The following is a 14,214-nucleotide window of genomic DNA, read 5'->3' on the forward strand; positions in this document are numbered from 1 at the left end:
GTGGAATAGGTTCACCAAAGTGGCCAGATGCCATTTTGGTCCCTTTTGAACAATACACGGCTATTATGCCTAGGGGAGGGAATATACATAAGATTTGGGGTTTTATACACCTTAGTGTTAATAATATTAGGGGTGGGGGTAAGATAAGGGAGGTTATATAGTAGAATTAGGAGTTAATATGAATGAAGGAGGGGAATTAGAAAGGGGGTGTTAGTGATAGACTAGAGAGGGAAAGAATAGAAGTTAGTGATGCTCTTAGCTGTGAGTTCATTGAATTCACCACTTTGTTTGCTGATAGATTTATTGCCTTGGCAAGAGACCTATTGATGCCTGTGTAATGGTGATCATATTCTTTCTGCAACCACAACTGCCTACCCAACTATTTGCCTAGCATTTTTTGTTTCTTCTTAGAGGGGCACTTGGACTTGCAACCCTCAATTGCCTTTTCTTTTCTTTGGCTTTTTCCTTTTCTCTCTATCTACTTCTACCCTTATGTCTTCCAAGGTCCCAGATTAAACTTTTGGGAACCTTTGCTTCTCTACCTGAACTACTTGTCTGCCAAGATTAAGCTGTTTGGACAGACCTCTTTCTCTATTCTACAACTCAAAATTGAAACATGGCATGATCCAGATTAGACTGTTGAATCATCCACAAAATTTGAAATAAGGTCCTCAATACTTGAAACACTTTACCCAGCTCTTGCTTTCTAGGAAATATGGGATCTTTGGGATACCAGAGCAGAGCATATTTGGCTTTTCTTTTGCCAATCATGAAATATGAAACCTATTACTATAGGTATCCAACAGTGTATATTGCAGTTCATGGTTACTTGGTACTCCTTTTGCCTAGAGTTACCTGAGTAGTCATTTTGATCTTTTCTGGCTCCTTAAATTTTGAAATATCATTGAGCAACTTGTCCTTTCAGGCTCGCTAAACAAACGAAAGCAACTAGAGTCAACTTTTTATCCTTTTCTCGACTCTTAAAACATCAAAAGGAAAAGTTTTTGTTTCAAATTCTAAAATTGATTGACCACAAAACAACATCCTTCTTGTGGAAATACTCCTTGGTAGATCTTAGGTTGATACCAATGGAAACATTTCCTGAGTCTACGAGTCAAGGAAACCCCTCTGATGGGAATCCTAGTCCTTTTCCTTCTTTCAGAAATATTGGTGCTCGCTATATGGTGACGTTTTCGTTTCCTGGATTGACCATTGGTCTGCCAGTTTGGTTTTTTTCGACCTCGGTGGTTCCAAGTGTCGAAATTTCTTTTCAACTGAGTTCTCCTCTACCTAAACAACATCAACCTCATGTTGATCCTAAAGTTGACCCCTCATCTTCTTCGCCTATTTCTTCACCTTAATCTTCCTATTTTCCTCGTGAAATTCTAGATTCTAGTAACTAGGAAGCTAAGAAGAAGAACAAGAAGAGGTTGAACAAGAAGAAGCAAAATAAGCAAGGGGCAACCAAGCAACCATTTCCACAGATGCAAATAATGAAGAAAAATCTTCCAACCAGCCCCAGAAAGTAAAATTCCCTTGCATGTTATGTAAGGGTGACAACCTTCTTCAAAATGGTCCTGGTATTCCCAAGGTCTTAGAAGTGTGGTCCATAGGTTCACATTGACCTTTGTCATTAGCCTCTGGCGATCATGCTGGTGATAAACCTTCAACTAGTAAATCCCATGGGAAAAAGGGAAAAGTCAAATTTCCATGTAAGTTGTGTGAAGGTAATCATCCCATTCACCCTTTTCATCTTATGGATGAAGCTTCCAAAGAGTTGGAAAACCTTACAGCTTCTCAGCCTCATCTTCTGGTTGGCTTATCGAAAACTTTCCTCTAATCCTTCACTAGTTGATCCAGTGATTGATCAAAATTCATCTTTGGTCAACCCCACTCTCTCTAAAAGTGAGTCTCGTGAGTCTTTTCTAGACCAAACATTGGTTGAGAAACTGGTAGACTTGACTCCACCTTCAGTTAACTACACCTTTTTGGTAGAGAGTGAACCTCATACTGCTCAAGTTCTTCTAGTTTCTTCAGTTTTGAATGAACTGGAGGTAAATCCTACTGTTCCTATGGTACATAAGACCATTTCTCCTATTCCAATTGAGAAATAGGGTAGCTCTCACATTCCTATGACACCCCCTCCGAGTAGTTTAGTCACTTCTTTTGATTGGAGTTGACTGGCAGGATATCATCTTGTGTCTTATGTGCCTTTCCATATTACAATGTAGGATTACCATATGGTCATGCCTAGCATAGTCATTGACGAGGGCGCATCCATTAGTATTATGTCCTCAACTACTTGGAAAGCTTTGGGTTCTCCTCAGCTTGTCCCTATCACCCAAAATCTATTAGCTTTTAACAAAAGAACGAGTCAACCATTAGGGATCCTTCCTAAGTTTCCTATTACTTTGGGAGGAAAGATTTCCTATATAGACATGATGGTTGACCAAGGCCCATTATATTTTAATCTACTCCTTGGTCGTGACTATGTTTACATCATGGGAGCTTTTGTTTCTTCCCTATTTTGAGTGATGTGTTTCCTGCATGAAGGAAACATTGTGATCATTGATCAACTTACATTCATTGGTCTTGAATCAGCTCCCACTCAACCATCATCCCTAAATGGTTCTTATGTGCATGTTCTATCAACCCCTCCATAGGTAAATTACATGGCCACCTGTTCCATGCCCACCTCTACTAATGATCTAGTGGATGATGCAGTACACCATGTACTGGGGGAATTGGAGCCTGATTCTTCATTTGGATCCCTCGACATGTATCCCTTCCAAAGTGTTGTTCTCCCATCTAATGAGAACCTCTTGGAAGCCATGACCTCTTTTTTTATGTGATCAAAGGACCATGGAGCACAATTCCTTGTCTTGTGTCAAGCTCTTTAAAATTTGAAACAATGGATGGAGCAGAGTTCCTTGTCTTATGTCAAGCTCCTTAAAAAATGAAATAAAGGATATGAGGATAGTTCTTTTACTATGTCAACCTCATTAAAAAATAAATCAGGTCTCTATGAGGATAGTTCTTTTACTATGTCAACCTCGTTAAAAAATGAAATAGGTGTCATGAGCATGGTTCTTTTCCTGTGTCAAGCTCATTAAAAAATGAAACAAATTCCTTTCCAATTCGAGTCTTTGATTAGATCTCGTAAAATACCATTTGAGTCTTTCACTTGATCTCGTAAGTGAACCTTCATTCCATCCACTTAGGTGAATGAAATGAAGCTTCGGGGGCATGTACCTCGAATTGAGTCATTATGTTGGGGGCATGCAAACTTATTTCAAGAATAGTTTATCTTTGTTTCAAGCTTGTGTAAAAATGAAACCAAATCCAAGCATAGTTTATCTTTGTTTCAAGCTTGTGTAAAAATGAAACCATCTTCAAGTATACTCAAGCATAGTTTCCCATGTTTCAAGCTTGTGTAAAACTGAAACCATCCCCTCTTTACATCTCGTGATTGATGTTTTTTATGAGCCGATTTTTTCCAAATGAGCCTTGGTTCTTTCATTCCATCGCCACTCTTGGGCGCGGGATCCCCCAAGGCAAGTTTTTGGGCTTAAAGCCCAAGTTTTGACTAAGTCTGATGTAAATACTCTGTGATTTGTGGGTGTGGAGCACGAAGTTATAATTGAGTCATATCGTTGTCTGCCCTTACTTTTGTAATGTAATGTCGACTTGAGAGTTCTAACCATGGTCCGCGGACCATGGGATTGTATAAATAGAGCGAGGATCTAAGTGTAAAAAGACATCTAATAATCTAAGAGAATATGAAGTATTGAGTCTACATTGAAGTGTAAAGTTGAGACTTTGGGTTGTAGAGTAGGAGAAGGCTCTACAACTGAGTGTGCAGAGGCCTAGTAGTCCGCAGCTGAGTGCACGGACCCCTGCAGCTGAGTGAGCAAGGTGAATCGAGTTTGTAACTGTTGGAGAAAATAATAAAGAGAAGTTTCTTATCATTCTGTGTATCTTTTTCCTGTTTTATGCATTATATTATATTGGGTATGAATTGCAAGTTTACTCTTTATTTGTTGCGCTAACTTATATGAATGTGTTGAATAAGAGAATATAAGATAAGTAGCTATTTATGTGAAGTTAACTAACAGTTATAAGAAGATAAGTAAGATCTGTAGTGTAACTTAGGGAAAGAGCACAGATCGCTACGTTAGTAGCGTGATATCACCTCAGCCCCTGATTAGGGTTGTACAAAGGCAATTATAACAGAGCGTGAAGGCCTCGCAGCACAGGAGAGTGGGTGAAGGGACTTGCACAAAGTCATTCCTAGTTGGACTAAGTTGACCCCTCAGACATCTAAAGGGTGCGGAAACTTGGTTCCAGCATCCCCCCATACTAATTCAAGTGAGACCTCAGTCCGCGCTTCATGGGCTGTTGCCAAAAGAGCTAGTAGTATAGGGATTTGTTTGGCTAATTAACTCTGAACCTAGGTCAGGCCCCTTCAAGCCAACAACTGGTTCCATTGCCGAGATCATAATCTGCATAGAGATGTTTGATGTTGCATCACTGGAATCCAACTAAGAAGGAAATTGAAGGGTAGTTGGACAGGAGAATTCATGAGTTCGTGGTGCAGGAGAACAAGAATCCATGACTATCGAAGGAAGAGTGGTTAAACTGCTACCTGTACACAGAGATCCATGAAATTTTCTTCGCATCTTTTCCTACTGAGTTGTACGAGTGGATCACGCAGCTAGAAGATAGCCAAGGAAGGTGAAAGCTCGACAGTCCTATTGTGTGGACCCTAGAGTTGGTGCGTATATTGGAAGCATCAGTGGATAATATCGCGCGCATTGTTGATCACTGGCTTGATCTGATTATAGGAGGATTCATTATTGAGTTCACAGTAGACACTTCAGTTAGCTATAGCGAGGTAGAGCGAGGCTTTCTCAAAGGACTGTGAGGTAAGTACGTAAAGTCTCTGAACACTTGGATTAAAATTTTATTGTGCGAGAAATGGATTATGTAGTTACATTGATGTTCGGGGCTACGCGAAGTGGGAAAATTTACAGAAACGAAGGACTAGAGACTAGCCCCTTGATTTCACCTCTGCGAGGGGATGAGGAAGAGATCATGAGGGTCTCTCTGTGAAGTGCAGTTCATTTGATAAAGCAGAGTATTTCACACATACCACCTCTGCCCACACCACCACCAGCTTCACCGCCATCACCTCCATATTTGCCTATACCACCTCCGCCACCACTGCGTTTTAATATGGCAAGCTCGATAAAGTTGTATGTGTTCAAGAGATTGGGAAATGAAGATACGAACAAGTTTTGGTTCATTGTAAAGGCCGTATGGGAAGCATAGGGAGTTATGAATGATAATATCAAGAAAGTGATGTTGGTTAGCGTTCTATAGGACCGCACACTGACCTGGTACATTAAGCACTCAAGTGATAATCCTAATGCGAGAATCGCGGCTATCCAAGCTGCGCTAACTAAAGAATTTAGCAGGTCTAAGTTAGAGGAGCAGTCGATCATTAGGTTCAAGGAGATCACGATGCTATTAGGCAGGACTTCTTGGGAGTTGGATCAGAGGCTGAAGTGTATGATTCACGAAGCTAATATGAATTTGATAGATGGACAGCACCATGAATGGTTTGTAGCATCACTAATGCCGCATCTAAGGAATGCGCTGTCACAACAGAGGTTAAAAACTCAAGCAGAAGTTTTAGAGATCGCGATGAGGCTGCATGAGACCCCAATACAGGATCCTAACTTGGGACTTTAGCGAATCCATGCGTAGTTGAAAAACTTATTCCTTGAGATGCAGAGTCTAAAATAGGACAGGACAGTTTGACCAGAAGCACGCGAAGAGGTGTGGTGTGTGAAATGCAAAGGTCAAGGTCATGACAAGGACCACTTCCTAGTGTTCACGAATTACTTGCCGGAGGAGGATCGATGTCATTAAGACCAGAAGCACAAGTAGGACCGAGCACAGCACCTGCTCCGTGGTGCGCGATTTGTCAATAAGGGGAAAGCATGCTACAGACAACTGCCATTTGTTGCAGAAGTACACACATAATTCATAACAGTTGTTCTGTAACTTCTATAGATCAGTGGGACATGATGAGCGCACATGTAGAAGTTATGAGCTAATGATGGATAGAACTCCCACCTACAGGGTTCAGGCCATAACACGGCCCCTAGACCAAGGTGCAGGGATGGTGTGAACCGGATTCTAGGGGCGCGGACGAGGTCGAGGTGGAGGAAGACCTGGAAGAGGTTGTGAACAGCTAATATGCTACAATTGCGAAGGGCCGGGACATTATGCCCATGATTGTATGAATCTGACGCATCCATCATGTATGTATTGTACCTTATTTGATCACGAGACAGAAGATTGTCCTATGCTGATAGCTAGGATACGCGACAAGGGAGCACTACCACCTCCCCCAACTAAGAACCTGAAGATGATGAGGTCTGAGCCATGCAAGGATGATCCAAATGTGAATATTGTGCTCCGAAGTGGAATTACGATAGGAGATGATAAAGGAAAACAGCTCAAAGAAAGCACTTGGGTTTGCAAAGCTCTGGTGAAGGAAGCATAATTTGATTTGGAGAGCACTCAGGTAACTTTTATGGAAGCTAAGAAGAGCTTCGTTGATGACTCCACTTCAGGAAGAAAAGACAGACCGGAGCTAGAAATGGACCCATCGATGCTCACGATGTTCCTGGAAACATGTATGGAGTTACTACTCGACAGTAAGGCTATAAAGGGATTACAAGAACTCATTAATAGATGCATTGGGACCACGCAAGGAGAACCACACGTAGTCCAGAAGATTGGAAAGCATAAGACTAGGATAGGGAGAGAAATGAGGTTAACCACGTAGATTGGAGAATATTAAATGGACCAAGTAATTCACTATTTTGAAGTTTGTGAGAGCTAGTTGGAGCTAAAGAGGAGCAGATTTTCTGCGGACCATTGCAGGAGATCCGAGCAACCATTCGATGTGCCGTCAGTCCCAGGTGAGAGCTAAAACCTTGCTCTATGCTTTATTACACCTTTTTTTATCAATTTTATGGGTGGAAATTTGTAGATCTAAGGTGACCTAGAGCCACTTTTGCGCACTAACGCCTTCCAGATGTCCAATAGAGAGTGTTAAATACTCTATACAAGCCACTAGAGGGCGTTAATCCTCCCTGTGCAGCACTTGGAGGGGCATTAGGGCTATAGGGCACATCTGAAACCCTCATGCATGGATTCCCTAAGTGATTTTGACCCATTTTGATTGTTTTTAGGGTTATTTCGCACAGGTTTTAGGCTGAAATGACTCACCTATGGAGAGAACGGGCCCATGACAATGAGGAATTACTGATGTGAAACGATCTAGCTTGCATACTTGCATTGCGCCACTACGGTTTGTTGAAGTATGCAAGGCTAGAGCTGATGAAAGGACAGGAGGATTTACTGAGATGGATCATACAGCGCTAGGATGAACACGAGCAAGTGTTCAGGGTTGGAGATCAAGAGCTAGCGAATGACCGAGATGACATTTACTTTTTGACTAGTTTGTCGTGATGTTGAGCACAAGAAGACCTCACTGATAGCAGGTCAGATTGACGATCTACATCAGAGCTGGTACAGATCTACTGCATCCTTGAGACTGGACTAGTCAGCAACAAAGTCCCGATAGAGAGGATTCGATCTCGGTCTATGAGGGCAATTTTATGGTTGATTGTGTGATTGGCAAGGTCAAAAAGTCCCCACGTAGCAACAAAGGCCCAATTATTGCTTGCCATTGACTGTGTCCAACCCCAGATGTCCAACTATTGTGAAGTGGTGCTTCACCAGTTGAAGGCAGAATTGAGAGCATGCAAGACCCATACCCAACACAGTTTTGGGTACGGTACTATCATAGTCCCATTTTTCCTTAAGAGGGTACCTGTCATGCACCCACGAGTGAGCTTAGGTCCCTTTGATCCAAGGGAGCCAAGGTAGGGTCACTGGTCATCACTGGATCCTCACATAGGAGGAGGACCACTCTAGCACTTCTTTGACGAAGACTTCTTCCAGTGGCTTCGCAGCCAGATCGTGATTGTTGACGACTATGCCTATGAAAGCACGAACTTTACTGATGACCCAGACTTGATGCTACCACCCAGGACCAACTGGGGTCCTCAAGGTGAGAATAAGTTTGACAGTACTTAATTATTTTTGTACTTTTGAATGTATATGTAATGTTTTTTTTTTTTTTTTTTCATAATGAGATAACAACTGACATGAAACTTTTTATGCTTAACAAAGATGTGGCACCAGTATGACCTGCAGGCAAACCTCGCTATGTGCGACAAGGTGGCCAACTACATGTTGGAGGGGGTGATGTCGACAGTCTCCATGAGGTTCTGAGGAACCTAGAGGGTTTGACTATGGGTGTCCCCCCCCTTCCTATAAGGGAGATTCCCGCTCATATGCAGCGACACATGATTGGTGTACCTGAGCAGTTTCTGGTTCATCTTCGAAGGGTAGCTAGAGTTGTTTTAGCTTTTCTAGAGCAATAGGCTCATTTTAGAAAGTGTTCTGGCGTAGCCATATGAATTTTTGTCGCTGGGCTTTGAGCCATTTTGTAATTAAATCATCCATGTTTTGGAATATTTTGATGTAAAAAACTGGACTTCAATCTATATATACATACAGATATTTTTGGTATTTTGGTGGTCTAAATGTGTTTTAAAATGTTTTTGTGACAAATTTTAACTTTAGTAAATGTTTTACTTCTCATGCATGCTACTATAACAAATGAGACAAATGCCAATCTAATACATAGTTAGCTAATGAATCAACCACTGTATTTAATTCTCGAGGAACATGTTCATATGTGATTATTTCAAATCGACGTTTCAAGAGTCGCACCCTCAGATAGTTACATAACAAAGTTGGATTACGGACGTGATAATGGTTTTTCAATTGCATAACGACTAGCTGGGAGTCTAACCTGACCACCAGATTGGAGATGCCCCTTGATGACACTTCCGTGAGAAGCGAAATGACGGACATGTACTCGGCAATATTGTTGGTGGCAGTACCAAGAAAGACCCCCCCCCGGGAGCAAAATAGTTCCAACTCGGGTGTATAGATGACCCAAGAAACTGATGCAATGTGATGTGTGTGACAACTTGCACCATCTGTGTATCCTATGTATGCTAAGGGCGATGACAACATCTTCATTGCGAGAAGAATGCATGAGACAAGTACTCTACTAAATAACAAAACAATCCAATCACATCAAAAAGGTAAGAAAAACTTATGAATACATAAAATTACAAAGCACATGCCCAGCACGACACTAGGCACAATACTTTTTCAGATAGAGCCTGTATGTGGGCTCCTTGAGTGGGATTCCATCCCAATCCTGTAGTTCATATGCCCCCGAGGGGAGGACTTTCGTTATGACATAGGGACCTAGCTAAATGGGTCGAAGCGTGCATGCCTCCAAGAGATTATCTTTTGGATGATATAGTGATACGAAATCGCCCTCTTGGAAAGAACAAAACCAAACCTCTTTCGAAAATTGGGTTTGTACCCGCTCCTTGTGAGCTGCGAGTGCCAAATTGGCATCTCGACGAGTTTTATCTAGTTGTTTGAGGTATAGTAGGCATTATTCTTCGGCCGTGGGGCCGTGCATTGGTTCAACGGCTATCTAGAGGGAAGGAATTGGCCACCCATTTCATTTTTCCTCATCGTAAAGTTGGATCTCATGCGCGAAAAATGATGGATTAAAGTTTGGCATTTCCTCAAGAGACCAAACAAATTCATCATGGAATTCCTCATGTAGGAAAGTGGAGCTTGCAATTTCCTTAGGACTACAATCTGCTCGCATTTAGGTGTCTTCCACGATGGTTGTTGTGACAAAAATATCTATGGGCATTGACCTAGAAGTGTCATCCATATTTTCTTCCACCCCAAAATTTTGGATGCTTGTATAAGCTGGGGAAATGATTTCATTTATGTCAAAGGACAGGACTTGAAGAGGCATCATGTCCGAATCATATGTCGGACCCCAAAGATGCCAATCCTCCCAATGTTGCTCTCCAAAACTCATGATTTCGCGAATGGCTTCATTCGTAGATGGGATTTTATCGCATGGATCTGAAGGAAGAGTGGTTATGGGAATTTGGGTGGTACCGTCAGTGATAGCCAACATGACTGGAGATGTGGATGCAAATTGAATGCCTTGGTAGGACGATTCAACCGATGACAGCGGCATGAATGTGTCAAGGTCTAAAGGTGCCGTTAGGATCCAGGGATTGATCAATTCATGAGGAATTGATGAAATCATCTTGACCGAATGTGGAACCTGCGGTGACGAAAGAGGAAAACAACTCATCAGGGAGGAAGCCTTCAATAGACCGGTACCTATACTGAAAAAACTGTCAGTTACACCTCCTACTAGGGGTATGGAGCCACTTGGTAATGGTGAATAATCAGGGGTGCAGAAAGACAATTGATCCACTGTAATGACCTTTCCATCCAATGGAAATAGGACTATACAAAAGACAGTGGATACAACGGTTGTCATGGCATATGTCCAACTACGACCCAGCAACAGATTATAGTCGAGTCTCTTTTCCACGACTTCTACATCCACCGTTACTGTTTTCCCAGCCAAAGTGATGGGAAAACTGGCTAAGTATCCTTTTGGGACAAAGGTGTGGCTGTCGAAAGCTTTAATGGAGTTCGATGGTGGGGAAAGGGTTGGGGAACCCAAGGCGAGCCAACATGAAGCTGACATGACGCAGGTTGAAGCACCTTCGTCGATGACAGTTTGGTGTATACCTTTACTTTTTGAAGTGATATGCACCTGAAATTCAAGCTCGTGGGAAAGGGGAGGTTTACTCTTGTCCATGTTGAAAATAGCAAGCATGGAATCCGTAGGGCCAATACCCCCGATAGCCGAAAGCCAATCTTTCCTTTGGCTGGGGCATGTTTGTAATACTTCGAGGGCCGACATAGCCAATGGCGCTTGCACCAAATCCTCTACGATGTTGTTGTTTTGGGCGGCACGTGTAGATGTATTATGCATTGTGCATCGAAGTGCCCCCTTGGGGGGTCAGATTACAAAGTCCTCAACCGGCCTTTCGATTCGCAAATTGTTGGGCGACGATGGGTTTTGACCTGTGGATGGTTCTGTTGCCAGAGCGATAGGAGCTTCATAAGATTTGGCTCTTGTGGTTAGTCCTGCCATTTCAAATGTGTAAACAGTAGAACTCCCTGAACTAGCTGAAGGGTGTTACAAACCGTCGCTGTCCCCTGACGTGGGTTGTGGTTGGTTGGCAACGAGATTTTGTTGTTGTTGATTAGGAAAAGGATTTCTAAGGACAGCAGGTGCCTTACCAGAATCTTTCTTGGTAAGGTAATCTGTGCATTCTTGAAGACGCAGACAACGCCAGGTTACATGATCTTCAAGACAGAGTTTGCATGAATAGGTGGTGCCTTTATCCTTTTCCGTATCAGTAGGCGCAATGGCCTTCTGTTTCGGGTTGGGCTGCTTAGATGACTGCTCCTCAGAAGGAGCGGTCTTGTTCTTATTCTTCTTGTTCTTGCTACTGGATTTCTGTGTAGACTGCACAGAGTTAATCACAGTGGCAGGAAGAGCAGTCGCTTTGGTAGAGGGGTCCACTGCCAGCTTGGCAACGGAACCACTGAGTTGTTTTACAGTGACCCCGAAGGTTGCGCCGATGATCCCGTCGGCGTGCACTCTAGGGTGCTGAGTGGTGGGAGGATTGGGGTTACCGAGAGCATAGGGGATAATGTTGTAGAGAGTGCCAGACTGTGAATAAATCAAATCTAAGTTCTCGGCACAATGTATGGATTGGTCCTCTGTGACTGCACCACCTAGAGCGACATCTCTAGCGATTTGTGGAGCAACGAATTACAGAACCAGTCTGTTAAGAGAAAATCAAGGGTGGGAGCTTTGATTAACCTCCGCCTATGTCTCTGTTCATGGATATGATTGGAGATGTGGGTGGCGGTATCTTGATGAAATGAAGTAAGGAGCTCCATCCCTCTCTCATAACGGATAGGTAACTGAAAGTGCTTTAGGAACTCCATCGCTAAAGCGTCAAAGGTATTCACTGATGCACATGGTAACTCAATATACCACTTTGCAGCATTGCCAGTGAGGGTGCAGGGAAAAAGACATAACCAGACACTGTCATCCACCATAGAGTTAGAAACACACCACAGATGGTAGGTGGTGACATGAGTGCCCAGATCCTCCCCTTGTTTTTCGTCAAACTTAGGAATGTCCATTGGTATTTTATGCGGGATCGGCGGCCATTGTAAGTTGTGGTAGATGGGGTCGTTTTTGAACTTGTATAAGTCGAGAATATCAAATGTTTCTAAAAAAGGCAAATTGTTGGGTGCCCCCGACTCAGACCATGGCGATGACGAATGACTTGAGGAGCTCTGTGCTCCTCCCATCGTTTGGTTCCCCATGGTGTTCATGGGTTGCGTGGTGTAGCAGTTGCTTTGTGGTACGGTGTTGTAGAGTGGATTTCCATGAGGATTTTGATACTAGGTTATGAAGTTTCCCCCAATATAAGCAGTGCCCCCTTAACTCATCTGAGCTTGTGAGTAGGGTGCCCCCATGGATTGGGTGGGAATCCCTTGTGGATTCCCAACCGACACAGAACTAACCATATGGCTTTGATTGACAAAGGGAACACTCATGTCAATCAGCAACTATCCATGCATGCCTAAGAATGGTGGGGGAACTGTGGCATTCCCCACCGCCATGTGCATATTGGGAACCGCCCCAGATATCTGAATTTGGGGGTGGGAACTATACATTGGCTGCCGACCTTGTTGCTGGTAAACTAGAATCGAGCCCATAGTGTCGCATTGAGTGTTATATGGAGCACTATATGTGGCACTAGTCAAAGGTATGCTTTGTGGCACCATAGGAGTGGAACCTGGCATCTGCTGGGTTCCACTTATAGAGGGTGTTATGTGAGTTGCAATACCCGGGACGAACGGGATTGCAGGATTCCACATTACCGGTGTTGTGATGACCGTCGACTGGGGAAGTGGTAGAGGACTCACAATGTCTCTATAATTCCACAACCCTTGAGGTGTCAACTGAATATATGGGAGAGTTCCTCCTACTGAAGAAGGAAGTATAGGTACCACGGGAGTAACGATAGGTTCCGACAGATCTGTAAGCGGAGTGTTAAAATGAGGAAGAAATCCTTCCATGAAGAAATCCTCCGGCAAACTAGAATCGTCGGTCGTCCAGACAGATCCCGTGTGTGATTTAGGAGACTAATTCCTCGAAGATGAGGAATCTGAGTCAGTGGAACTCGGCGGATCCTCCACAATGAGTGGAGGAAGTCCTAACAATCATCTGGATTGACGATGAGGGCTGAATGTAGCCACAATGACTGTTAAGTTTTATCAGATAAATTTTAATGTGATATTCTTTAAGTCTCAAAAAACGATAGCACTCACGTACCTAAAAAGAAAAAATACACTAAATATATCAATCAGCAAACAGAGGGAAATTACCTTGTCTGATAAACACCAATTACAAGAGATGAAACCAGTATCTTAATGAGTAACAGAGAAGGATGGCCAAATGTATGGTTACGGTTAATTTTGAGCTTCGCCCGAACCTCAGATTGAGGGGCCAAGTACTATCGTGAAGATGAGCACCCTCCCAAAAACTAAAGACAAAGTAGATCCATCCATTTGAGGTACCAAGATAGCCCGTCCTAATCACCTTAGGTAAGTACCTAGAAGTTTTGGCCACTAGAGATACCTCAAATCACAGACATTGCCAAGGGGGACATAGTCGTAGATAGTACGTTGTGTGGGCAGGATACCTGAGTCCCCGACTCAGTTCCGAAATCCCCAAAGGGACCCCCAATACATAGAATGCCCAAAGGAGTTGTAAAAGAAGGCGGGCTACCTTCAATTATAGTCCGATGTTGTCTCATATTTCGCTCCATTGTTAGTGGATTGGTCTTGGTAATATGAGTGCAGAAAGATTTTTGACTCATTAATGACACTAGTTTGATTTTCAACCTTGGGCAGTTGACTCACACTCTTATCCCAAGGTCCTAATCTAGCTAATGTTGGTTTGCTCAAAAAAGAGTAACTGATTGATTTTAGTGTAAATTTTAGTGTACTCGCTTATTTGTCTTCGGTAGGGGTGTTGACGTGTGAATATGATGAGACTCTTGACTC

The sequence above is a fragment of the Pinus tabuliformis genome, chromosome 3_1 (genome assembly GCF_031772625.1).
Source record: "Pinus tabuliformis cultivar Carrire ecotype Pingquan chromosome 3_1, CPIR1, whole genome shotgun sequence".
Taxonomy (NCBI): Eukaryota; Viridiplantae; Streptophyta; class Pinopsida; order Pinales; family Pinaceae; genus Pinus; species Pinus tabuliformis.